This window comes from Gymnodraco acuticeps, unplaced genomic scaffold, assembly GCF_902827175.1.
Source record: "Gymnodraco acuticeps unplaced genomic scaffold, fGymAcu1.1, whole genome shotgun sequence".
Lineage (NCBI taxonomy): Eukaryota > Metazoa > Chordata > Actinopteri > Perciformes > Bathydraconidae > Gymnodraco > Gymnodraco acuticeps.
This window is the reverse complement of record NW_022992009.1, coordinates 624,480-650,277: the sequence shown is the minus strand read 5'-3', so window position 1 is coordinate 650,277 and position 25,798 is coordinate 624,480. Positions and strand designations below refer to the sequence as shown.

Sequence of the window (25,798 nt, the reverse complement as noted above, 5' to 3'; positions counted from 1 at the left end):
GAAAACTGTTTTCACCCCATGAGGGTTGACGCTCACTTTAAATGGAAGCTGTATACACGTTCTCCTGGCGAGACCTCAAATCATATTCGTAATATCTATCAAACTATAGATCCTACACATCGACTGGACGTGGACTCTAAGAGTACAATATACACTTCTCGCCAGAAATCGAATCAAAAAGCATTTTAATGGCCAAACTATTCCACAATTTAGGATTTTCCAGAGAGGGTTATTTGTGAATAAACGTCCCTCCGGAGCGTTTGCAATGAACGGGCCGGGAGCATGTTGTTTCTTACACGACCACTAGAGCACCTCTAGTGGTCGTGTAAGAAACAACATACACTTTAAAACGTGTCTCTGGGTCGTAATAAGGGCATGAACAATCGGCCTATATGGTCGTTTTTTGTAGGAGGACAGGCTGCATCATATACTTGGCGCCTTAAAGTGGCCATATAATGCTCATTTTCAGGTTCATATCAGTATTTAGTGTCTCTACTGTGACATGTTTCCATGCTTTAATGTTCAAAAGTTCTTTATTTTTCTCATACTGCAGCACCTCTTTTCACCTTCTGTCTGAAGCCAGAGCCCAGTCTGCTCTGATTGGTTAGCTGGCCAGCTCTGTTGTGATTGGTCAACTGCTTATAGTGATGCCCCTTAGCCAATCACGTACACTGTATTGGAGAGCTAGCCAAAACAAGTTTGAGTCTTACATAGTGATGCCACGTCATGATGGGAGTGGGATCCCTACAAGACACAAGGAGGGAAACATTTCAAAATGAAAACATGAATCCAAAACCATGACACACCTTGATGTCAGTGGTGTTAGCATGGGCCACATCACAGCATTGTTCCATTTTTTTATTTAATTGTATGCGAAAATGTCAATTTTGGAAAATACACTTGCTGTGATACTGGCTTATGAATATAAACATTTTGTAATGCCGCTCAGGTGTTCTGTAGTAGTGAGAGTCTGTCTTCACAGTGCCGAGATCATATTTCTGCCGTTCAGAGGTGGTACGCTGCGATATTTCCCTGATATCAAATAGTCCTCCCAGTGAAGGCCAATTGGAGATAGACTGCTGGGAAATTTCTAAAATTACTATTCAAAATGTACAAGGTGGAGCGCTGCCACTGTTAGACAGTTTAGGGAGAGCCGCGGTGCCTAAACCGTTTTAGTTTGTCTCCTGCTGTGATGCAATCTGTTACGAGCATCAGTCAAATCACCCTCTCTGCGAGAGGATGAGAAAACACAGCCGTCAGCCAAGTCGGTAAACTCGGTAAACATTATGAAGGATTCCCCAAACTGCAGTTACACTGAGATGGAGCTGCAGCGTTTGTGCTCTCTCAGAGGGACTGGCAACATTTAGAGAATACCTACAGGTGCTGTTAGCACACGCAGGGGTCTGACATGTCTAATGTAAAGCTTTTTAAATGATTTAATTTTTTTATCAAGTTATTAGAATTGTATTTTTCTTCTTGTCCAATTTGATTATTCAACACATAGATAACCGTATCAGAATCAGAATTCATTCATGTGTCCTGCAACGGGGATATTTCATTATTACAACAGCAGAAGTATAGTGCAGATGAAGTAAAGAGTATTGACTTAAATATTAAATAATAAAAAATAGCTAACTGAATAATGAAAAACTAATTCAGTAAAAAAGACGAATAGCAGATAAGAACATGGTAAAAAAGTATCAGTATATTTCTTTTTTTAAAGTGACCATATCAAATTAAAGAGGTATCTGGTACTGTTTAGAGATTATGAACAACAATTAAGTGAGGATTGCACAAGGTTGTATTGCACATGCTTGTATATAGCACAACGTTTTATATTTACACACAGTTTAATATTTGGATAGCAGCTTAATCTGCTTCCTGTCTGCTTTACTGTAGACAGAAGACCTTTATGTCTTCAAATATTTTATTTCCTGAGGTTCTAGTTATGCTTTCCCAACGTTCAACTTAACAACTGAAGAAGATTAGATACTTGGAGATCCTCTATCAAGGTTAAGGTAAAAATGTAAAAATGTACCAAACCGCATATCTGAAAGTTTACCATTGATTCATTAACTCACCCATGCACCAGGAACAATGAAGCATGAACACATGCAGATACAACAAGGTCCCAGATTTTGTTTCTATACTTTCTCAGCCCTTTTATTTAGGATTCTAACATTGGCGATGCACAGAAGACCCCTGGTTCCACTATCATTGTTTTTTTCCCTTCACATTACCAAATGAATAATGCATAATGCTACACCATTGTTAGTTAAGATAGCATGCCGCTGTGAGGTGTTACAAACAAGTGTCAAGTGTGTGTAGTCTGCCATGCCGGCTGTCCCTTGTACACAGGCTTGGCTAGGACCCCGCTGCTGACTTAGGCCCCGGCCACACGAGGACGAAAACGGCTAAACGCATAGGATTAACGCAAACGCAATCGCAAAAAAGCTTCCGTCCACACGCAATATTCACCGGATAGTGTCTGTCCACACGAGACCGCTCCGTTTAGCTCCAACCGCTGGAGAAGCTGCAGTACATATGCAGGAGCCTGTACGTGGCGCTGTAACTTCCACAAAAGCAGCGAAGAAGCATGGTTGTCATGGTTGCCCTTCTGTTTATTCTCCGCGGTGGGGGCAGAGGGAACCGGGCAGAGTTTTTCGCCAGTCAACGTGTATTAAAGTTTAAATCTTCCGGACAAAATTATAAAAGTGCCGGTCAAGGGTCTTCTTTGTTATTTATTTAGCTTTAAAACAAATGAATAACGACTCTATATAATATAATAATAAAAATACACGGAGCCTCTCTTTTTCCTCCCTCTCTTCGGACAGCGCCAGTGTCTGTTTCATGCAGCAGCTGATCCAGTAATGAGTGACTCGGCCGACAGTAAAAATAAACATATTTATAACTAGTTTAGGTAGTTTGAGAGGTGTCTCCGTCCTGTCAGATTAGACTTCACTCGCGTTTATGTCCATATCGAGAGAAAGATAAATAATCTGAATTCAGTGTGCAGTTTACTTTGACGCGGGGGTGAGCAGCAGAGGTGGGGAGAGGCGGGGCTATTGCCTCATCATTATCAGAAAATGATTGTATAGGGCGTACACACGGAGCCGTTGGATCCCCCCAGAGCGTTGCGTATGCCGTTCTATCCACCTTGGGACCCGTTATCGTTTCCGCAGTCGTTTAGTGCCGTATTCGGTCGTCCTCGTGTGGCCGAACGGTCTATATGACACTAAACAGTAACGCAAACGACCGTTTTCGTCTTCGTGTGGCCGGGGCCTTAGTGGAGGAGTAACTATACCCCCCCCAATCCATGTCTGAACCTTTAACCTGTTAAGCCTCATGCCCCGGGGGCTAAACGCAACATCTTGCAAGAAACAGCGTCTGAGCTTCTTAACATTTAACAAACTATGAATGTGTCAAACCCACTTAAAGGGAAGAAACTCAGCTATCAGACAGTATGAACCATTTTTACCGAAGCAAAACACAACTCTAACGCCAAGCCTCTGAATTAGCACTAAGCGAAAGAGTGCTAACGCACTTAGCACATAACTCACGGTAGAAATATGTTATACTTAATCGATTCTGCACAAGATATCAAATGAAAGCTGAGATTCCAATGGTATAAGTATCATCACTGTGCGACCAAAACTCAGGGCAGCGAAGGCGAAACCAGACAACACACAACTTAGCTTTACGGGGCCAAAACGGCAAATACGTCTTACCTTTGCTGTTTTCTGATCAAAGTTGGGTTCAATGGCATTAAAATGCATAAAAACGCAGCTGAAGGTTAACCCAATGTGTCTGTCACTTTGAAATGATTACAGATAATCAGTGTTGGGCAAGTTACTTTTAAAAAGTAACTAGTAATAGTTAAAGTTTCTGCTCTCAAAAAAGTAACTAAATTATAAAAGTAACTAGTAACAAGTTACTTTACTTTAAAAATAATAACAATACAAATACAAGTTTGTGTGTTGTTCTGTGGCACAGTAAGAGAAAAGACAACTCCCCATCATTGTAGCAATTATCATTATGAAATGTAGTGGAACAATAAAACACAAAACATATGTTTAGACATTTTGACAGGCATCTTTATTGTAGCCTCAACAATCAAGTTCTAAGTAGTGCACTTGTAGTGCAATATGAAATAAAAACAACTACACTCTTTTGGCAGTGTAACAATTCAACAAGAACTACATTCTTTTGGCAGTGTAACAATTCAACAAGAACTACACTCTTTTGGCAGTAACAATTAAACAAGAACTACACTCTTTTGGCAGTAACAATTAAACAAGAACTACACTCTTTTGGCAGTAACAATTAAACAAGAACTACACTCTTTTGGCAGTAACAATTAAACAAGAACTACACTCTTTTGGCAGTAACAATTAAATAAATAATAAACTGTCAGACTGACACTGAAGACAAACAAACTATTTTCAGTCTCACAAAAACAAACTAACAGTGAAATAATTTACCTCACATCTGGCCATTTAGCATAAACAAAATCAATAATGGTGGATAAACTTAAGAAGAGGTGCTTTCAGCCGTATAAGTAATCTCCAAGTTGTAAATGCGCTGCTGCTCTCGCTGATACTTGCATCTGCCATTGTGTGTGTGTGTGCTGGTGGTGGGCGTTGCCGTGTATGTGTTAGCAAGTGTTTGTGTGTCTGTGTATTTTCCCCATAAGGCAAGACCCGCCCAACTCTGTCTCTGATTGGCTTACCCTGAAATGTTACCCCGCGTTAACCAATCATCACTCCTCTCTGGTCACTTTCACTTTTCCATGGTACTGTGAGAGGACATCACTGTATTCGCCTGTAAACTACATCCGCAGGGAGATTCGGTTCAGTTGGATCACATAATGTAACGCAGTAACGCACCCATTTAGATAACAGTAACTATAACGGCGTTACTGAATGGGAATAGGTAACTAGTAACGTTATTAGTTACCACAAAAGGTAGTTGCGTTACAGTAACGTGTTAATCCCAACACTGCTGCTAATCCATCACATTTATGTCAAAAACTGAGATTTCATATACTGCTATGAGAGCTACAAGAGTGTATGAGAGCTTCTGGTTTTGGGCATGCTGCGAATCATTCACCAATGGTAATTTGTAGATGGATTTAGGAACTTCCCCTCGATTCTATTGGCTCTAATGGTTCAAAAGTGGTATCAATCATCAAAATCGACCGATGTGTTCCAGAGATATGGCAAATCCACCCAAATGACCCCAGAAGTGTTTTTATTTTCTAAATCTCTCTAAAAAGGTCAAATTTCAATTGTTTTGCATCAATCTTGATACAGGGTACTTATTATATATAGTTTGGATTCCCAAAGCTTTTTCTCTACCATCCCATCATTCAAGGGTAGTTTTCACTATAACGGCCCGTCCACACAGGCGGCGTGGCGTTGAAGCTTCCAACGCTTCTGCCCATTCACTTTGAATGGGGTGACGTCACTTTTAGCCGAACTGCATTTTGGGAAGCGACGTGGAGCGTTGCTGGCGTTGCTGGCTTCAAAAGTTGAGCAATGTTCAACTTTTGACGCCTCGACGGAGGCGTCAGCCAATGAAATCCCGTTTATTCAAATCTGCCAGTACAAGCGCTAGCCAATCAAACCGCGTGTATGCTGGGAGAGACTACGCAGGTCATTTCCTCATATTCCAAAAAATTGAGGGAAAATTCATTAAAGCGGTAGTGAATCACCCGGTGCTGTATGATCAGTCTCTGTTCATCTACCGGGATACAAACCGGAGGAGCGAGGCATGGAGGGAGGTGGCAGAGACAGTGGGTGAAACTGGTAGGTTTTCGCCTGTTTGGGGATTTTATATCCAGTTTACTTTGTTTTAACATTGCTATTGCTTTGTATGTCGGGGGCGGGAGATTCATGTGATTGGTTGTTGGTCGCGTTGTTCGCAAAAAATCCCCAAGCTTCAGATACGCCCACCTCCAAGCGTCAACGCACGCTGCTGTGTGGACGCTCCGTTAGTCGTGTTTTGTTTTTGGACGGACACTATAATTTACGTGTTTTTACTATGTTCAATCTGAATTTACTTTAAAATAAAAACATTTATATTGATTCTGACTTTTCTACATCCAACTCACAGGTGTATCATTGCTTTGAGAAAAAAGATTATTAATTTAACCCTTTTCGAAGGGAAGATATGGCCATTTGTTCTGGGAATGTCATTTTCGAGCCTGAGACCTGAAAAACAGGCTAAGACAGGGGTCTGCAACCTTTTTGACCAAAAGAGCCATTTTGCTCCTTTTTCCCCAAAAATGTTTTGTCTGGAACCGCAAAACATATTTCATAGCTTGATAGCTGATAAAGTTGTATTTATTGTTATATCAGACAAAATCTACAGTTTTTTTGCATTTATTAGGCTATTTATTACATGATATAAAACTGTTAACCTCTAATAAGAAACAAATAATTCCTATAAGGAGAATTAAAAATAATACACAGGCCTACTTTAAAATAAATGAAACACAGCACTTGGGGAGTCCTCTGCACATTTGAAGGAAAACAAATATAATTAAAATGGGCCCACTTTGAAATAAATAAAACATATAGCTGCACCCTAAAAAGAGTTAAAGGTGGGGTAGGTCATTTTGGAGAAACCAGCTCGAGTGCGCTAGAATTAGAAAATACACAACCGGAAAAAATCTGCCAGTTCCTTACAGAGCCCCTCCTCCAACACACACGAATGTGCACATGACCAATGAGGGCACGAGATAAGTTTGTGCACAGATGGAAGGCTGACAGGCAGGTAGGCCATCCAGTTATTTTAGCCGGGCCGGCTCAGATGATTGGTCGTGCTTTTTACAGCGCCACAGCTTCCAGAGATACATTTTTTTATGTATTTATTGTCAAAGCATTTCATATATTCATTGCTATCGGGACGTTAAGAGCATTCCATGGAATATAACAAAAAGTGTTTTCTGAAATAAATTACACACCCCATTGAATTATGACTGAAGATCGTCAGCTGTCTTCCTCTCCCGTGTTGTTCCTCGATACGTAAAGGCTGCACCACCGTTGACAACTTCTCTCTACATATCAAACATACCGGTAAACCAGCATCGTTTGCTGTGAAAGCAGATAACTCTGTCCACACAGAATTAAATCCTGTGTTCCTCCGGTACTTTTCTTTGATTGAACGCATATTTTAGTTGACCTAATTAAAACCGTTTTTTTTTTGTATGTGTCACAGTATCACCTCAAAATACAAGATACGAAACATTTTCAACCATGCAACAAAATATAAATAGTCCTACAAATACTTTTATTTCCTTCTTATTTTTGTCTAAGCTCAAGGGAGCCAGAACATGCGAGAGCCGCGGGTTGCCGACCCCTGGGTTAAGAGAACAGTAAAATTGAACAGTCCTGACCCAAACATGCTGTGTAAAAGGGGCTTTAAATACAAATCCAACGACTCCGGTCAAGACATTTTATCGGCACATAAAGCAATCAGTCCATTTGCCAGCTCATAGAGTCCTATTGTGAACCCTGGAAATGTTGAGTATCCCAAAGTATTATGATATAAATGTATAGTAGGGGTAACCATCATTTAGAAACTGCAGGATGCTTACTTACATATGTTTGGCAATTAGCAAAATAAGCATAATTTGCTTTATTACCATTCATTACCATTATAGCGTATATGGACAATAGTTTTTACTTTATTTCTGGGTTCACTTCAAGACTAAATGCTCTTCTGATTGGCCAGTATAGCGACCACTATTCGATCCCAGCCCCTCAAATATTACATACTCTGCTCTGATTGGGCAGTTGGTTTTATCCAATGCCACTGTCGCACCAGCACACATCAACATTTATTTTTTCAGAACAAGATATTACCTTGCGTCATTTTTATTTTCAGCTCCCAGTTGCCTGTTAAAGTTTGACGTAGAGATTTAAGAACCGCGACTAAGTTCTTTCACATGGTTGTGTGGACATAGAAAACAACTTTGTGATTCTGAGATTGGTTATTGTCTTTCCGAGCCTCGGGATACTGAAATCAAGTTTTGTGTTGCTGGTTGGCTTATGGAATATTTGCAGAACCACAAATTGGTCGGCCAATCCAGCGTGGTAGCTCTCAAGATGGACGTCTCAGTTAGTCAGACCACCATTTGGGTCCAAACTGAAATATCTAATTTACTATTGGATGTATGGCGCTCAAAAGGGTCACAATGCATATGAATGCAGTCCATAGAATATTCATCCATTTTCATAAAATATTTAACAGAAATTCATGCTTCCCAGAGGATGACTCCTCGCAATGATGAAATCACTAGTTCCATGTTAAATTACATTACATTGCATTTAGCTGACGCATTTAGCTAACGCATTTAGCTGACGCTTTTATCCAAAGCGGCTTACAATAAATGCGTTCGACCAGGAAGATACAAACTTGAAGAAAACAGAATCATATAAGTACATCAGGTTTCATAGAGCCAAAACATTTATTTTTGCTTTAGATAAGCCAGTCCTTTATTAGTATATAAGTGCTTTGTTAGTAATTCTATCGCTCGAAGTGGAGTCGAAAGAGATGAGTTTTCAGTCTGCGCCGGAAGATGTGTAAGTTATCTGCTGTCCTGATTTCAATGGGGAGCTCATTCCACCATTTTGGAGCCAGGATAGCAAACCCACGTGTTTTTGCTGATGGGAACTTGGGTCCCCCTCGCAGTGCGGGTGCAGCGAGCTGTTTGGCTGATGCAGAGCGGAGTGCACGTGCTGGGGTGTACGGTTTAACCATGTCCTGGATGTAGGAAGGGCCAGATCCATTCGCAGCATGGTAAGCAAGTACCAGTGTCTTGAAGTGGATTCTAGCAGTTACCGGAAGCCAGTGAAGGGAGCGGAGGAGCGGAGTGGTGTGGGAGAATTTAGGAAGGTTGAAGACCAGACGAGCAGCTGCATTCTGGATGAGCTGCAGAGGTCGGATGGCACATGCAGGTAGACCAGCCAGGAGGGAGTTGCAGTAGTCTAGACGTGAGATGACGAGAGCCTGGACCAGAACCTGCGTCGCTTTCTGGGTCAGGAGGGGACGCATCCTCCTGATGTTGTAAAGCGTGTATCTGCAGCAGCGGTTTGTAGCTATCAATACTTTGGTTTCGGACGAAATACTAGAACACTGATAAGATCTAGTGGTGCACGATAATTATCGGTCCGATAATTATCGGTCCGATATTAGGAATTATGACGTCATCCCGATAAACCCGATAAAAGTAATAATAGCCCCGATAATATACAATATATTTTTTGGGTAAAAAAAAAGAAAGAAATACTGCGGTGTGGGTGGATTGGGATGAGGGGCGCTTGTTTTTCCCTCGGCTCCTCCCGTTTTGCCAGTACTGTGGTATTAGTGGTTTAGGAAGAGGGGAGTTCTTCACAAATCCAGCGCTCCCTAACTCATGCCTGGCTGTGACGTAAATGGTGTGCGGCCATGAAGCCAGGACAGTAAACAAACATGTCGTCGGTAGTATGGGACTATTTCAAAGTTTCAGAGTTAGATAGTTCGCTTGCTATTTGTATTAACAAATGCAGAAGTTCCACGAGGAGGGAAAAAGGCAACGAGCTATAATACTTCCAACCTGATTAGTCACCTGAAACATCGCCATCGCTACGATTGTGTGTTAAAAGCGTACGAAGACGCCTGCGCTGCTAAACTAGCGGCGAATCCAAAGCCAGCTGCAAAGGCACCGGGGCTTTTACCTATCGACGAGGCTTTTGAAAAAAGGCAAGAACTTTATTTGGGAAAATAAATATGGTCACTTTGAAGAGTCAAAACTGCTCTTGGCTTTGTTTTGTTCATAGTAGTAATGCTCATGTCATTTGCTCACTATTCTTTTTTTTACCACCAGGTGTGCAAAAACTACAGGTACATTTCATATATATATATATTATATTACTATCGGTTATCGGTATCGGTATCGGTCTTGAGAAGCAGGAAGTTATCGGTTTCAAAAAACCAATATCGTGCATCCCTAATAAGATCCAGCCACAGCTTTACTTTGTACTTGCTGCTCATAAGCACATGTTAGCATGGTAATAAACTTAACCAAGATGGTGGACATTTTATCACTAAACATCATCATGTTAGCAAAAAAGTCCATCTGCAGTCCTCTGGGACAATGGTTTCAATAAGGTTATTCTCATAAAATGCAGATAACGCTTACACTCCTGAATCCAAACTTGTTGTAGGTTTAGTGCAATTATTAGTACAGCATGAAGGAAGATTCTGTCAGCTTTGGAAGTGGTGATAGAACATGACAAACAAGAGAACTCATAGCACGCCTGCACAGCTAATTCTCTGGTCTGTTGACAGTTGGTTTGTGTCAAATTCTGGCCTATGTTCATGTATTTTCACTCCCAATTACTGTCCAAAGATGAATTGGTAAATGACGTGAGTGAGTGCAGAGAAGGGTTGAGGTTGTCTAGGATGGATAGAGAGATTGGATAAAAAGGAAGGGAGGAGCAGAGAAACTCTGATGTAAACTGAACGCTTCAACAATCCATTTGTTCTGCAGGATTTTCCAAACAATTCCCCGATGACGGAGGTGGTGCAACAGAGAGACAGAGACAAAAACAGCAGTGCAGCCATAAAATCTGTCTTGTGTCCGAGTAGCTTTTCTTGATTTTTCTTGTAAGCATTTTCTGTTATTTTCAATCAGTACAACACAGTTTTCGGGTGTATTATTTTCGTTTATATAACTATGTGTAACAGGACTGGGCAGATAAAGAGAAAAGTGGTAGTGCAGCAATCACGACAGAGGCAGTGTTCAAATCCCAAAAAAGGCTTTATTGCTATCAAACTCAAAAATACCTTCCATTAGTGATGTTACGTATTGCGCCGAGGCTTCGGAGCGTGTGTCGAGTAATCCCCGAAGCTTTTTGTGAAGCATGTATCGAGGCTTGTATCGTTTTGGGCCAGTGACGTCACCGATGACAAACGAAGCCTCGCTGCCTGTCGATACCATGTGACTGCTTCACGAAGCGATTCAGATCGGTTGAACCGTTGAACCACAATGCTCATAATACCCATGGATGTATACTAAGAATCATATTACCCCTCCTGTACCCGGGCCCGGTGACACGATGGAATCAAGAGAGCTTAGACCCTCACTCATATAGAGGTCGGAACATGTCATAAGTAGGCTATAAATAGATACAAGCATAAATACATGTAGGAATAAAAACATGAATAAATACAGGAATACATATCTTGCAGTGTTTTCAAGGAGATTCAGCGTGTGTGCTGTGGCTCAGCCTGAAAGCAGTTGACTCATGACCGCAGGGTCCCTGGTTCAACGACTGAACAATACGTCTTTTTTGTTGCTTATAAAAGCTACAGCTAAATGAGATAATGTAGTTAATAAATGTATTCTTTGATATGGTTTAGCCTTCCTCAGGCTACAACATGGTTAAGTTTACGAATATTATTAAGGAATATATATCCCTCTTTGCAATGTTTACCAGCCTCCTTAGGATTTTCAATCACAATCATTAAACTGTAATAAATACAATATTGTTAACATGAAAATATGATTTAATGTTCGTTGTTTAGAGTTATTCTAAGGCTTTACTCATTGGGAACTCGGTATGAGATGGAGCACACTGTTGAGATGTCCAATCTGCCTGTTTTACACACTTTGACCAACAGGGGGTTTGTGTTCAAATGAAGCCCATGATGAAGCCTCATGAGATGAACCCTTTTGCTAACCAATTGGCTGGAAAGCTTCAAAGCTTCATCTCGCCATCACTACCTTCCATTAAACAAAGGATAACGTAGCTGGGCCGCTAACGGAGCGTCCACACTACAGCTTCAAAAAAAGCTTGGAGCTGGGCGTGTCTGAAGCTTGGGGATGTTATTCAAGCAACACGACCAACAACCAATCACATGAATCTCCCGCCCCCGACATACAAAGCAAAAACCCCCGGGGATTTTATGGGAGCAATATATATATAAACTCCCCAAACAGGCGAAAACCTACCAGTTTCACCCACTGTCTCTGCCACCTCCCTCCATGCCTGGTTCCTCCGGTTTGTATCCCGGTAGGTGAAGAGGGTCTGCTCATACAAAACCGGGTGATTCGCTACGGCGATAATTAGTTTCTCCTCCATCTTTTTTTGAAATATAGAAATGAACGGCGGGATATCTCTCCCAGCTTAGACGCGGTTTGATTGGCTACGGCTTGAGCTGTCAGATTTTCCGAAACGGGATTTGATTGGCTGGCGCTGGCTACTCCGGCGTCTCCGGCGTCAGAAGTTGAACATTGTTCAACTTCTGACGCCTGAGACGCCGGAGACGGACCGCTCTGCTACCCACAATTCAGTTCGGCGAAAAAAAGCGGCAACGTGACGTCACCCCATTCAAAGTGAATGGGCAGATTGAAGCTGTCGACGCTGTCGACGCTTCAGACGCTGTAGTGTGGACGGGCCGTAACCGACTTACCAGCTTACCAACATTTTTCCTTACACTGGGAGCCTCCTGCTCCCTCCATGTGCCACACACAACTGAGCAACTCTGTGTGCTTTGTCTCCCTTGAGGGAGTGATTAGCACCAGGTGTGAGGTCTCCACACCTGCTCCCAATACTGCTAATTGGAAGAGGGTGGAGCCACCTGTTGGGAATGTAGGTGCCTCCCACTACCCTGCCTCTCAACCCCTTACATATGTAAGGATCGGAGCTTGTTTGGGAACACACTGAACTCAACCCTTTTTTTTGCTTGCCTGGTTTTTCTCTCAGTGCAGGAAACACTAGTGATGGCAAAATGAAGCTTTGAATGAAGCGTCAAACCACTTGGACAATTCTGTCGGAAATAGGTTCATTTCTCGAAGCTTCAGTTACAGCGACCTCTCCTGGCGAAGTGCAAGGCTGCAGTGGGTTTAACGTATCTTTGCCTTGAAAAATATTCGATGCACACACACACTAAGACTGAATTGAATATCATGTTCTATTTGCAATTAAAGATTGATAATTGTGTGTATTGGGTTATTGAGAAGAGACTAGAGAGTGCTAGACATGTTTTTGGGGGGAGAGGGCCTTTAATCAGTTATTAAAGTTGAAAAGCAATGATTAAAATACATCCATTCCGGGCTTTGAACCAGCTGCGCGAAGGACATCGCCGCATTCGGGCCGCCGGCTGTACCCACTGGGCTATCTATTCCTTGAAATATTTAACTGTTTTTATATTACTTATAACTGTCTTTTTGTTCACAACTTCTCCACATTTCGAAGTGTTTCCCGAGCCAGAACGACCTATCTTTCTTCCTGGCTTGCACTATAATGATATAAAATGCAATACCAACAACAACTCAACAGCAACAACGCAAACTACGACAACAACCCACACATTGCGCATTGTTTAGAGCGGTCATAAAGTGTTGAAGCGCTCAAATTTGAAACTGTTTCAACCTGTCACCTGTCAGAATCGAGACGAGGCAGTGCATTGAATCGCGTGAATGGACCGTGAACCAGTCAAGTGATTCATTCAGGAAATGAAGCAGTTGCTGCTTCGGACGTCATATGTTACGTGATTTGAAGCAAGCTTCGAAGCACTGCTTCTATGGAATAGGAAGTCCAGGGTTGAAGCTCCGTTCGAAGCTTCAGTGTCAAACTGCCATCACTAGGAAACACTATTAATGTACGGAGCACTTGGACCATGGATCCATCTGTATAATATTATCCTTGTTGATTCCCTCTTTGTCAACTTAATGTCTGAGAGTCTTTCTTGCATTAGAACTGCGTGCATATTCCACAGAAATCCTCCTCAAGGTTCGACACAACAGAAACAGTCGGACCTTGTTCAAGTTTCTGTGTGTATGCCTGAAGGAGAATTCCACCCTGAACGCTGTTACACAACTGTTGGCAGCCTGCTTCACATGTGTGGGTCCTTTCAGCAGTTTGACGCATGTTTATTCATGTTGTGGATAGTCAACCAAAAGTATCCAATGTGTAGGGATGGGTTTAAAACCAAATGTGTGGTTTAAAAACTCTCTAATACCTGGTATATAATGTCTGATATATTTCTAACATAATGCACATGGTTTAATTTTTCCCGTTTTGTTTTTATCCCCTCCTCCGGCTCCTGGCCCGATTTAGCGTCATAAAACTTTATAGATATGAAATTTAGATCAAAGAGAGGACCGAGTTTGATGAAGAGTGTGGTCAGGGTGAGAGAACTTAGGGTTTAGTTTTTGATTTTGGTGAGGTCCAAAATTGATGTTGGATGATGATACGTTCTGGCTCATGGTCGATTTTAGAAATTCATCCCAAAGGTTTTGGATGGGGTTGTTGTCGGGAAACGGTGTGAAGGCCAGCTAATTTCCTTCTAATGGGAAAACCGTTTTTCTATGTTGATAGTTGTGTACATGGTGACATTGTCTTGTTGAAACGGAATAGGACCAAACAAAAACTGTGGGCACCAAGTTGGATGAAAGTAGGTGTCCACACCGAAGCTTAAAAACATTGTTTGGATGATGTTAACCATTTTACCAATTTTAATGTTTGCTCCGTAAAGATAATATATATAGCCGTTGAGTATTGTTGAACTTTTCAGGATAGTCTAGTTCCATTATTGAGTTTAACAGTTGGTTTTCAAGATCAAATGCTTCCCTCAAAGAAAGAGTTCAGGTACTTGTCAGTGATGCATTTGAACTCAACAAAAACCCCTATATCTGATCAACACTACAAACTGAAGCCTTCTCACAGTGAATCTGTATAAACTAGTTGATGTCTACTGATTATCCGTCTTAACCGTATCAGAAGTGCAGAAAGAGGAACTTTTACCAATCTTACGTCTGCAAAGCATTACACTTGTTAACTTTCTCTAAGAGAGACCAGAGCCTGTTTTCTCTGAAACATCATCTTGATTCACTCCAAGTAATTCTTCCCTGGGGGGTGTGAACAGTTACAGCAGAGCAGTGAAGAAACTTTGATATCTTCCGAGCACTTTCTTCCGGGTTCAGCTGGTTCGGCTAAATCTTTAAGAAGCAGCAGAGCAGGCAGGTTGAACAGACAAATAGTCAGCCTTTGTTTTGGTCATCAGGCGCGGTGTTTGATTCTGAAGAGTGCTTCAGAAAGACACTCATCATACTTTGAAATGGCTCTAGATTGCAGAGGACCATTTTTCAGGGAGTCAGGTAGCTGCTTTCGAAAGTCAATCAATCAGCTATTAGCTGAACAACACAACACAGACATTATTTGTATCGCAAAAGAGACTCAAAATGTTCAATATTCCGTTATAAGTGCACTATTAGGGTACTCATATTGCACTGCATTGTGCCATATTCACATTAGGACACACTTATGAACTCAAAATAGCACATGTAAGTATGCACAATGAGACAGCAAAGTAAAAATCTGAAATGTTTCTGTAGGTTTTCCAGTCAGATTTGGAAGGATCTTCCATTGTACAAGACGCGGGTTTCATTGACTTGTATCTGATATCTACTACAGAGCAATTGTATCAGCCTTTATTGCGTCTCTTAGTTTAATACTCGATTCTGATTGGTCAATTTGGACATTTCAGAGGTTGTTAATAATCGATAACACACCTCTGCTTAGCAACAAATGAATGTTGCTAAGCAGGATAAAGGTACAAAAGGAAACAGGTTAAAAGACAGAGCATTTGATTTCAAATAAATCACCAGAAGAAAACAGACAGGAAGTAAACTGTATGGGAAACACTGGTGCTCTAGAAGGATATTCAGGTGATAAGATGGGGGGGTTACCTTGGTTGGTGATTGGCTAATGGTTAGACAAACCAAAAAAACGTTCACAAATGACATCACAAAGTAAATGGTGTATTTCTGCAGATCTAAAACATCCACAGTTTTTATGGAGAACGGGGAAAAAAAGAATCCCTGTCTTCGAGGAATCGGCTTCCGAACGTCCTGTCCATCGCGATCAAAACCTCCTTCACTCCTTCCATCTATCTCGATAAAAATCATCTCTACTACGAAGTTTTTCCTTGTACGATGTGAGGGTCTAAGGACAGAGGGTGTCGTATTGTCATACTGATATTCTGTACAAGCTGAAGTCCACTGAGACAAATGTAACATTTGTGACATTGGGCTATATAAATAAACATTGATTGACATTGATTGAAAGTTGCCAAAATCTGATCAGCTCATTTTCAGACAGGTTTTTAAATAAATGGATCAGGACAAAAAGTGAGGGAATCTTTTTTCCTGAAACTTTCTTCTCTTAACGCAGAGGGGACATGTTTATGTATGCAAGACATGAAAAAGTGGATTTTGCAGAATAGGTGACCTTTAATGCAGTTGCCGTGGAACTGAGTATTTTTTTTCTTAGTGGAAGCTATACGATCATTTTTAAGTCAATAAAATCATTTAAAATCAATATTGGGTGGCAAATCATTGGTGTATTTAGTATGTGGCCATGTAATATGCTGGATAATGTGCTGCAAGGCATTCATTCATATAATTCCTTAATTAATACAACATATCGATAAGAACCACAGCATGGAAAGTAAAGACGTGTTCACCCTTACATCGCTGCAGCATTGGCTCTTTTTCTGTTCATCTCTGTCCAAGGCCAATGCCTCTGAGTGTGTGTGTGTGTGTGTGTGTGTGTGTGTGTGTGTGTGTGTGTGTGTGTGTGTGTGTGTGTGTGTGTGTGTGTGTGTGTGTGTGTGTGTGTGTGTGTGTGTGAGAGTGTGTGAGTGAGTGTGTGTGAGTGAGTGTGTGTGTGTGTGTGTGTGTGTGTGTGTGTGTGAGAGAGTGTGTGAGTGAGTGAGTGAGTGAGTGAGCGAGTGAGTGAGTGTGTGTGTGGCCTAGCATTACTATACTTGTGGGGACCTAAATCTGTTTACACAGTCACGTGTGGGGACCCGCCTCCCTTATGGGGACAAATTGGAGGTCCCCATAAGGGGAATCATTAATTTTAGGGTGAAGACTTGGTTAGGGTTAGGGTTAGGGTTAGGGTAAGAGTTAGGGTTAGGCATGTGTTGGTTATGGTTAAGGTTAGGATAAGTCTCCAGGAAATGCATGTAAGTCAATGTAATGTCCCCTGAAGTGATGTATACATGGTGTGTGTGTGTGTGTGTGTGTGGGACTTAAAGGAATCTTGTTTGACGCCATCGCAGGAATTAACAGGATGTTAGATGACAAGAAGTTACACCGACACACAGCGGTCTCTCTGTCTGCTTCTTCTTGGTTTGTGTTTGTTTATGGCAACAGGAGATTAAGACCCATCTGTTGTTCATGTGTGTGTTTGTTTGTGTGTATCATTTGTTCGGTTGGATGTGGAGAGGGGTGCAGAAAGACGAAGAATAGAATTGGAGAGTGTGTTTTCCAGCTTCACATGAGTGTAAACCACAGACTGCTGTAAACAAGTAAGTATGAAGCAGCAAAAAAAGATACAGCAAGAGACGTATCAACATGCTGTGTGTGTGTGTGTGTGTGTGTGTGTGTGTGTGTGTGTGTGTGTGTGGTGTGTGTGTGTGTGTGTGTGTGTGTGTGTGTGTGTGTGTGTGTGTGTGTGTGTGTGTGTGTGTGTGTGTGTGTGTGTGTGTGTGTAACAGAACATGTGTATGTTATGGTTGTGTGTGTGTAGGGTTGAAGATTAAGCATGTGTGTGTCGTGTTAATGAATAGATTGTTAAATGTTAAGAAACTATGAATGTGTCATACCCACTTAACGGGAAGAAACTCAGCTATCAGACAATCTGAATTATTTTTAGCTAAAGGAAAGAAAAGGGTAATACCAAGCCTCTGAATTAGCACTAAGCAAACAAATGCTAAGGCACTAAACACAGAACTCACGGTAGAAATATTGTATACTTCATCAGTTCTGCACAAACAATATATCAAATGAAAGCTGAGATTCCACAGGTTACAATGGTATAAGTATAATCAAAACTCAGGGCAGCGAAGGCGAAACCAAACAACACACAACTTAGCTTTACGCGGCCAAAGCGGCAAATACGTCTTACCTTTGCTGTTTTCTGATAAAAGTTGTGTTCAATGGCATTAAATCGATAAAAACGCTGCTGAAGGTTAATCCAATGTGTCTGTGTCACTGTGAAATGATTACTGATAATCCATCAAAACATTTTTGTCAAAAACTGAGATTTCATATAGAGTGTAACAGAGCTAGAACTCAGCTTCCGGTTTTGGGCATTCTGGCTGCGCATACCCCATTCCACAATGGTAATGTTTAGATGTATTTTAGGAACTTCCCTCTCGATTCTATTGGCTCTAACGGTTCAAAAGAGCTGTCAATCTCCAAAATCGACCAATGGGTTCCGGAGATATGGCAAATCCACCCAAATGACCCCAAATGTGTGTTTTAAAAAAAAAAATCTCTCCAAAAAGGTAAAATGTCACTTGTTTTGCATCAATCTTGATACAGGGTACTTATTATATGTTATAGTTTGGATTCCTAAAGCTTTTAGTCAACTATCCCATCCTTCAAGGGTGGTTTTCACTATAAGTAAAGTTTATTTTTGGACGGAAACTATAATTTACATTGTTTTACTGTGTTCAATCTGAATTTACTTTAAAATAAAAAAAATCTATATTGATTCGGACTCTTTTACATCCAACTCACAGGTGTATCATTGCTTTGAGAAAAAATATTATTATTTTACCCCTTTTAGAAGGGAAGTTATAGTCATTTGTTCTGGGCATGTCATTTTCGAGCCTGAGGCCTGAAAAACAGGCTCGGGGCTTAACAGGTTAAAGATACTGACTAAGGTTAGATACTCACTGATTCAATTGCAACACATTTTTGTTGACACTGATTGATATACTGTTACAATGCAAATTAATATGTGAATAATGATATACTGCACAATGTTATGACTCATCACACTTTTACTGAATCAGACTTAAACTCACTCTATTGACGCTGAATTATAGTAGTAGTGTTTTTCTATTGTACTGCACTCACTGTATTGAAAGTGGATGGTTTATTAACACATATAAAAAAAACTGACTCATACGTACGTGGCACATTCATAACACAACCACAAATTGGCAGGCCCTCACACACACACACACACACACACACACACACACACACACACACACACACACACACACACACACACACACACACACACACACATACACACACACACACACACACACACACACACACACACACACACACACACACACACACACAGAGAGACTAAAAGCTGACACACATTACTAACATTCACACACACTCTGGGCAAAGATCTCTTGTAGAAGTGGGCTTCTCTGCAGGAGTCCCTGGCTCTGTGGGACATGTCCACATGTGTAACACCAGCTGGTCAACACACACACACACACACACACACACACACACACACACACACACACACACACACACACACACACACACACACACACACACACACACACACACACACACACACACACACACACACACACTCTCTCATCTCCCCTGCTGCTCTAATACACCTCCTGCTAAGATCCCTTCCTTTGTGCATGTGCAATAGTACTCACACACACACACACACACACACACACACACACACACACACACACACACACACACACACACACACACACACACACACACACACACACACACACACACACACACACACACACACTTTGTCTTTCTCTTTCACACTTGTTTACACATTCGCTCACGCACCAACAGCACACACTTTGCAGTAGTACAGTACTCCCTCCCGCTCCCACACACATCCCCAGTGCCAGTATATCTGTTTATTGGAGTGCGTGGCTGATTTCTGCTGCCGGTGCTGCATGACATTGCATCATACTGCAGCGACACTCAAGTACATACACACATGCTGAATGTATACACATACAACATCTATAGACGCACAACTACACACACACTTTTAATCCATTATTGCATCATATCACGAGTCTGTATTTGCACACACATACATACTTACACATGGATTGCATCAGCCTGGCAGTTAACGTTCCTTTATTGTTTTCAAAAGTATCATCACAGACACGCCAGTGGAATATCGTTCTGTTACAGTCAAATGTGGAACTGGTTATTACAAAATCTAACAGAAAAGTTTACTATGGAGACTTTCAAATCATGTGATAAACTTAAACAGGGTCAGTGAAACCCAAAGTAGGTCAAGCAGACTAATACAAATCAAGAGTGAACACATTCAAAATAATGTTTTATAGGTTATAGAAAATCAGCAAATAATTACAAAAAAATAGTCAGCCAAATGTTTTTATTTTAACATAAACTCTTATTTTAAAATCAAGTCAAACTTAAAAAGCAATTTATTAGATCTTAAACCCAAACAGTAGCCACAATAAGGTTAAGAGCTAATATTACAATCAGTACAAAACCAACACAAAATAAAAACATTTAGTAAAGTAGCAATACTACTGTGTAAAAATACTCTATTATAAGTAAACGTCTTGCAATGAATTAAATGCTCAAGTCAAAATACACTTTATGTACCAAAAGTAGAAGTACCCATTATGTAGAATGGTTCATTTCAGAATTAAATATACATATATAAGGATTTATATATCATGTATAATGCATTGATGATGCAATTTGAATGATATATGTTGCATTTATGACACACATTTGTACGTCATCAAGTACCTAGTAACTGAAGTTGTTAAATAAATGTAGTGGAGTAAAAGTATAAAGTAGCATAATGTGAAAATAATCAGTACATTAATTGTCTCCTTAACTATTTTACTTGTAAATGTACTTAGTTACATTTCACCACAAATCTCAAGTCTTAATCTAAAATGAAATGTCTCCTCTTGTAAATGAGTTGATTTGACCTAAACATCAGTCAGTCAACAAAAACAAAACACTTGTGAGCCACAGCTCTAGAATCAATCAAACAGAGGAATATGAAGCCTGTTCAAAGTCAGGTGAACATCTGATCCTTGTCATGCTGAAACCCCATAGCATTCAACTAGATTAAACTACATTATTTCCGATCAATCATCCAGACAGTCAGATCTGGATCAGCTCCTCGCTCTCAGTGAGTATCACCAGCAGGCCGCTTGACCAAAACCTGCACTGAAAGAAGGCTTTGTCCACATGGCAAGCTGTGTGTGTGTGTGTGTGTGTGTGTGTGTGTGTGTGTGTGTGTATGTGTGTGTGTGCGTGCTTGCACGTGCGCGCATGTGTGTGGGAGAGAAAAGTGTGTGAAAGAAATAGGGACAAAGGGAACCAAATAGAGTGAAAAAGAGACAGTGAGACAAAGAAACAGAGAGAGAGAGAGTTTGGTGTTTCTCAGTGTGGAGCTTAAACAAGCGGTACAGGATGTGCAGCCAAACTATTTTCTCTGCTTGGCTGGAGCTCCTTAATGTGTGTGTGTGTGTGTGTGTGTGTGTGTGTGTGTGTGTGTGTGTGTGTGTGTGTGTGTGTGTGTGTGTGTGTGTTTGGATATAGAGGGGTTGTGTTAAAGGGATCGCTGACGGGGTGTCTGTTGTTCTCTTTACTATCAAAAAGTAGAAGGGACTTAAACACACTTACAGTTAATGATAAACAACGGGCACACATACACAAATTCACACACACCCGATATACAGACGGATGCAATAGAAAGAAGATTACCTATTTTACATAATTACTATTGCACAGCTCCCAATAACCCTGTTGTGCTCAGCTCCCTGTTTGTATGCACTGTCAGGTTGGGTCAGCTTGTTGACCTCATTTCACCACGTGGTCCTGCTGCTCTCATGTCTAATAATCCTATCGGAAATATAAGCAGGTTCCATCCGCCATGAACATCACACAGGACGCGTGCGTCCCCTCCAAGCTTGCCCTTTTCTCAGGGAAAACTCTCCACGCAGAATAATGTGTTGCAGCGACACCAAGGATGTAAAGCATTTATCCAGAGTTCCATTCATGAGTTACTCAGTTCCACTCATTTCCAACTTTCCAGGGGGAAGTCTTTGCTATTCCTGGTTGGAGGGCTGTAATCTCTGATGTATTAATAGAGCTGAGTTGGTGCAGTCAGTCTGAATGCCAGTTTGTTACCAGAGGCCAATAGCAAGACAGCAACTAGAAAGACTAGTGCTACGCTACAAAACTGTATTGTCCATACGGAAATTCATTCTGGACTAAAAGACACTTTCACATAATAACACATGACTCGTACACAGACACACCTACTGACAATGGAGACCTATTGCAAAACCCTCAATTAAAATATGTTTTTCATATTTTCGATCTGAGCAATTCTTCTTTGGTTTATATTGTACTTAAAGATAACTTTAGTTGCAATTTTGCAAATTGTTACTAGTGTGTAAGTTACCATTCCTTCCAAGCATCTTGTTTGGGAATGTACTTGCCTAACAGTAGTTGTGATTGTTACCTTAGCTTCAAATGATATAGGTTCCCCTTAAAGTGTGTTACATTTTGTATTGAATGTATTGACTTGTTTGTAAGTTTCTGTATTCAACAGAGCCTTTTCTCAGCAACAAGACTTTATGATATAATCAGCAGTGTATTGGCAGTAAGGACTTCCCAGGTTGCTCGATGTACGCAGGGCTTTCCTGGCTTTGAAAACAACAATATGTTGGAGTGTTTCTCCTTCTCTCTCTTCAGTACAACTTTTGAAATGCCTTCTGGCGTTCATGGTACTGTCTTTATTGGATTATTAATATCTTGTTCAACTATGGAGATTGTAACTATTTGTTTTTGAGGTTGAACTCCAACACATGAAAGAGAGTCTTTCAACGACAGCATTTTGTTATTTCGACAGTTGGAGCTCTTTAAGTCGAGGATATTCTCCAGTCCAAGGTTATTTAAGGAGGAATTTGACTTTTCAATCATTCATTGCTGCATTCATGACGAATCCCAAAAACATTCATCATTTTTAGGTATTTCAAAAAGAGCACTGCTTAACTCTGTGGGTGTTGATTTCATAATGTTTTAAGGATGTCATTATAACTTTCCACTCTATTCTAGCAGATTGTGTTTCATCCACTCATGTCCAGCTGCCGAACCCAATCACACTCTGCTCTAGTTGAACCGCTGAAGGAGTGTAGTGCCTCTACCGGGACATGCCTCCATGCTTTAATGTTTCTCATACTGCCTCACTCTGGAGGGCACACAGGAATGTTTTGACCTGCACTACAACCTATAGAACACACTACAGGAGAGGGAAAACCCCAACAGGTTTACAGTAATAGGTCTTCTTTAAGATTAGGAAGAGATCCAGGTTAAGGCATCATTAAACCCTTTGTGTATTGGAATGATCAGACAAGATCAAGATGACAAATGAAAAGTGTCTCTGTGCCCTGACTTCAGTCGTTGGCCTGTTTTCCTCACGTCCCGTTTTTCTTCTTGCTCACCGAATCACTTTATGTCGACAGGAAACATTGATTGGAGGTCTATAACAGGACATATCCCAGTGTTAGGAAGTTCTATGTCTCGAGAGAAGAGTTGTATACAGCTTTTAATACGGTGGCCCTAAGATCTCCACTGCAACATAAGAAATCTTGTGCAAATAGTCCCATTTTGTAGCACTTTTATGACAAAACCATAAAAACCAATGCTGCAAACGCTGTTGGAGAATGAGCTAAACATATATCAGTTTTTGTCCATTTTCAACACCACCTATAGATAGCTGACTTTGCTTTTTTGTGAGTAAAATGGCAACAACAAGTGTGTCCAAGCGTGCTTAACCAAAGTCTCTGACCAGGTTTTCACAGTGCATTGTGGGTAGGATTAGGCAACAAAAAAAGAACGATGTGTGGATGTATCTCTAGTTTCTAAATGTAGATCCATTTGGTTTGAAACGACACATCATGACACCAACAACGTTTTCTAAACATCTATTAATTTATATTTAGTATATCCTTAATATGATGTTACTTTTTCAGGAACACATATTGTATACAGTCCATAAAAGAGCTATAATTCACTGCGGGAAGACACACCTTAAAAAAAAAAAAATTACCTTTTTTAAGGGTTTGTTGTCAAAATTTGATTTCATTACCGTTATTTATTGAGCTGTTGTTCTTATATTTTGGATCAGATTGAATTAGTTAAACTTCTTTGTGTGATATTTGAGGAGGGGGAGGGGGGGGGGTATTTATCTCCGCAGACAACAGAAAGATGAACTTGACATCTACCTGTCGAAGCATCCGCTCGCTCCACTAAAGAAGCTGGAAAATGAAAGGCAAAAGGAAAGTGAGTGTGTCAGGCTTCAGGTTGGCATGTGAGCGATGAAGAAGCCGCCGTGTGTCACCAGAAAGTATTGATGTACAAACAAATAGACGCTGCTGGAGGATGCAGGAGTTAGGGGGGGGGGGCTTTTTAAATAAGAATCAAAGAGGAGGGAAGGGGGGAGAGAAGAGATTATGAGACAAAAGCAGGAGAGAAAAGTGACGGAGGGAAGAGATGAAAAGGAAAGGTGGACGGCAAGTACGTTTGAGGAGAGGAATGAAACCTTTTGAGGAAAGGAAGTAGGCAACGCAATGAAAGAGAAATAGTCCCTTACTCACCATTTCTTCTTCCTCCTACCTCTCCTTTCCTTTTTGTCTCCCTTTCTCAATCTCTTTGTAATCCTTCATTCCTTTTCCTTATCTTAGTATTTGTCCCAACTGCTCTTTCACTCCTCTTTTCCTCTCTTCTTCTTTGTCCTTTCTTTTTTCTCCACTCTCCTCTTTCTTTTTCATTTCTTCTTCCCTCCCTTCTTTCTCAGTTAGATGTTTCTCCTCCTTCCTCTCTTCCTCATCCATCCGTTTCATTTTCACTTTCTGACTCTCCCTTTTTCTCCATGCAGTCTTGTCCTCCTTCCTCTTCCTCCTTCATCCTCCCTGTAATTCCCTTCCTCTTTCTCTTCCTTCCTTCCTCTTTCTCTTCCTTCCTTCCTCTTTCTCTTCCTTCCTTCCTCTTTCTCTTCCTTCCTTCCTCTTTCCTCTCCACTCAAATGATGGCCAAGCATTTCATATCCCTCTCCCTTCCCCCCCCTCTTCATCATCCATTACTTCCATGTTACCTTCCACAACTTTTCATTTCTTTGTCCACTTCCTTTCTCTTTTTCTTCATCACATCTTCCTTCTCTCCCCTCCTCCCTCTTATCCTCCTCTCCTCTCATGCAGCCTGTTGAAAGAAGGAATGAATAAAAAGGAGACAGACGATCCGAGCCCTGCGAAGCACAACATTCTCCTTTTTCTTTCTCTCTTTATTTCTTTAGTGTTTTTTTTCTTTCTTTACTTTAATTGATCTCTGAATCATTTTTGTTTTCTCTTTCGATTTGTATTTATTTGTTCTTTCTTTCTGCACGTCTGGAATGAGGACAATCTGAACCAGCAATTTGAGCATGTCATTAAAGCATATGAATATAGTCATTTACATTTCAATATGAATTATTATATATAAAATATCACCCATAACACATCATCAACCCGTTCTTGTTGGTACTTAAGAGCATATCTTTGATTATAATATAACATCCCCTCCAGCTGTATTCCTCATTACAAAATGAAAACATTTAAAAATCGAAAAAGCCTAAGAAATTATTTTCCAAATCTTTTTAAATTATGTGTGACCCTGACCATAAATATATATATATATATATATGTACGTCATATCATGAGAAACATGATCTGAAATGTGATTGTTGGACGTTCAGTTTGATAGAAAACGCTGTCAGTAATTACATGTCTCTAATCACGCAGTGTGGATTGGACATATGTGTAAATCAATATTTAATAATCATCAGAGTCCAAACCCACGCAGAACTGTGTCTGCCTCACCAAGACAAAGACGCAGACAGACAGACATTGGTACGGCTTTTTGGTAGCCACTCCAGTCATTTCTGAAACATTG

At 40.7% G+C, this 25,798-nt stretch overlaps 1 protein-coding gene across 6 annotated transcripts in view; it reads left to right on the top strand.

Moving 5' to 3' along the window:
* The window catches only part of LOC117536479 (zinc fingers and homeoboxes protein 2-like), a 221,862-nt gene that overhangs the window by 100,370 nt on the left and 95,694 nt on the right, over positions 1–25,798 (top strand). Inside the window, exon 1 of one of the 6 annotated variants that reach the window (XM_034201374.1) lies at positions 17,288–17,367. The exons of the other annotated variants lie outside the window; for them this stretch is intronic. The gene's annotated coding sequence lies outside the window, so the exon portion shown is untranslated. Of the gene's footprint in view, positions 1–17,287; positions 17,368–25,798 lie in introns of those variants that run through there. 6 annotated transcript variants of the gene reach the window in all.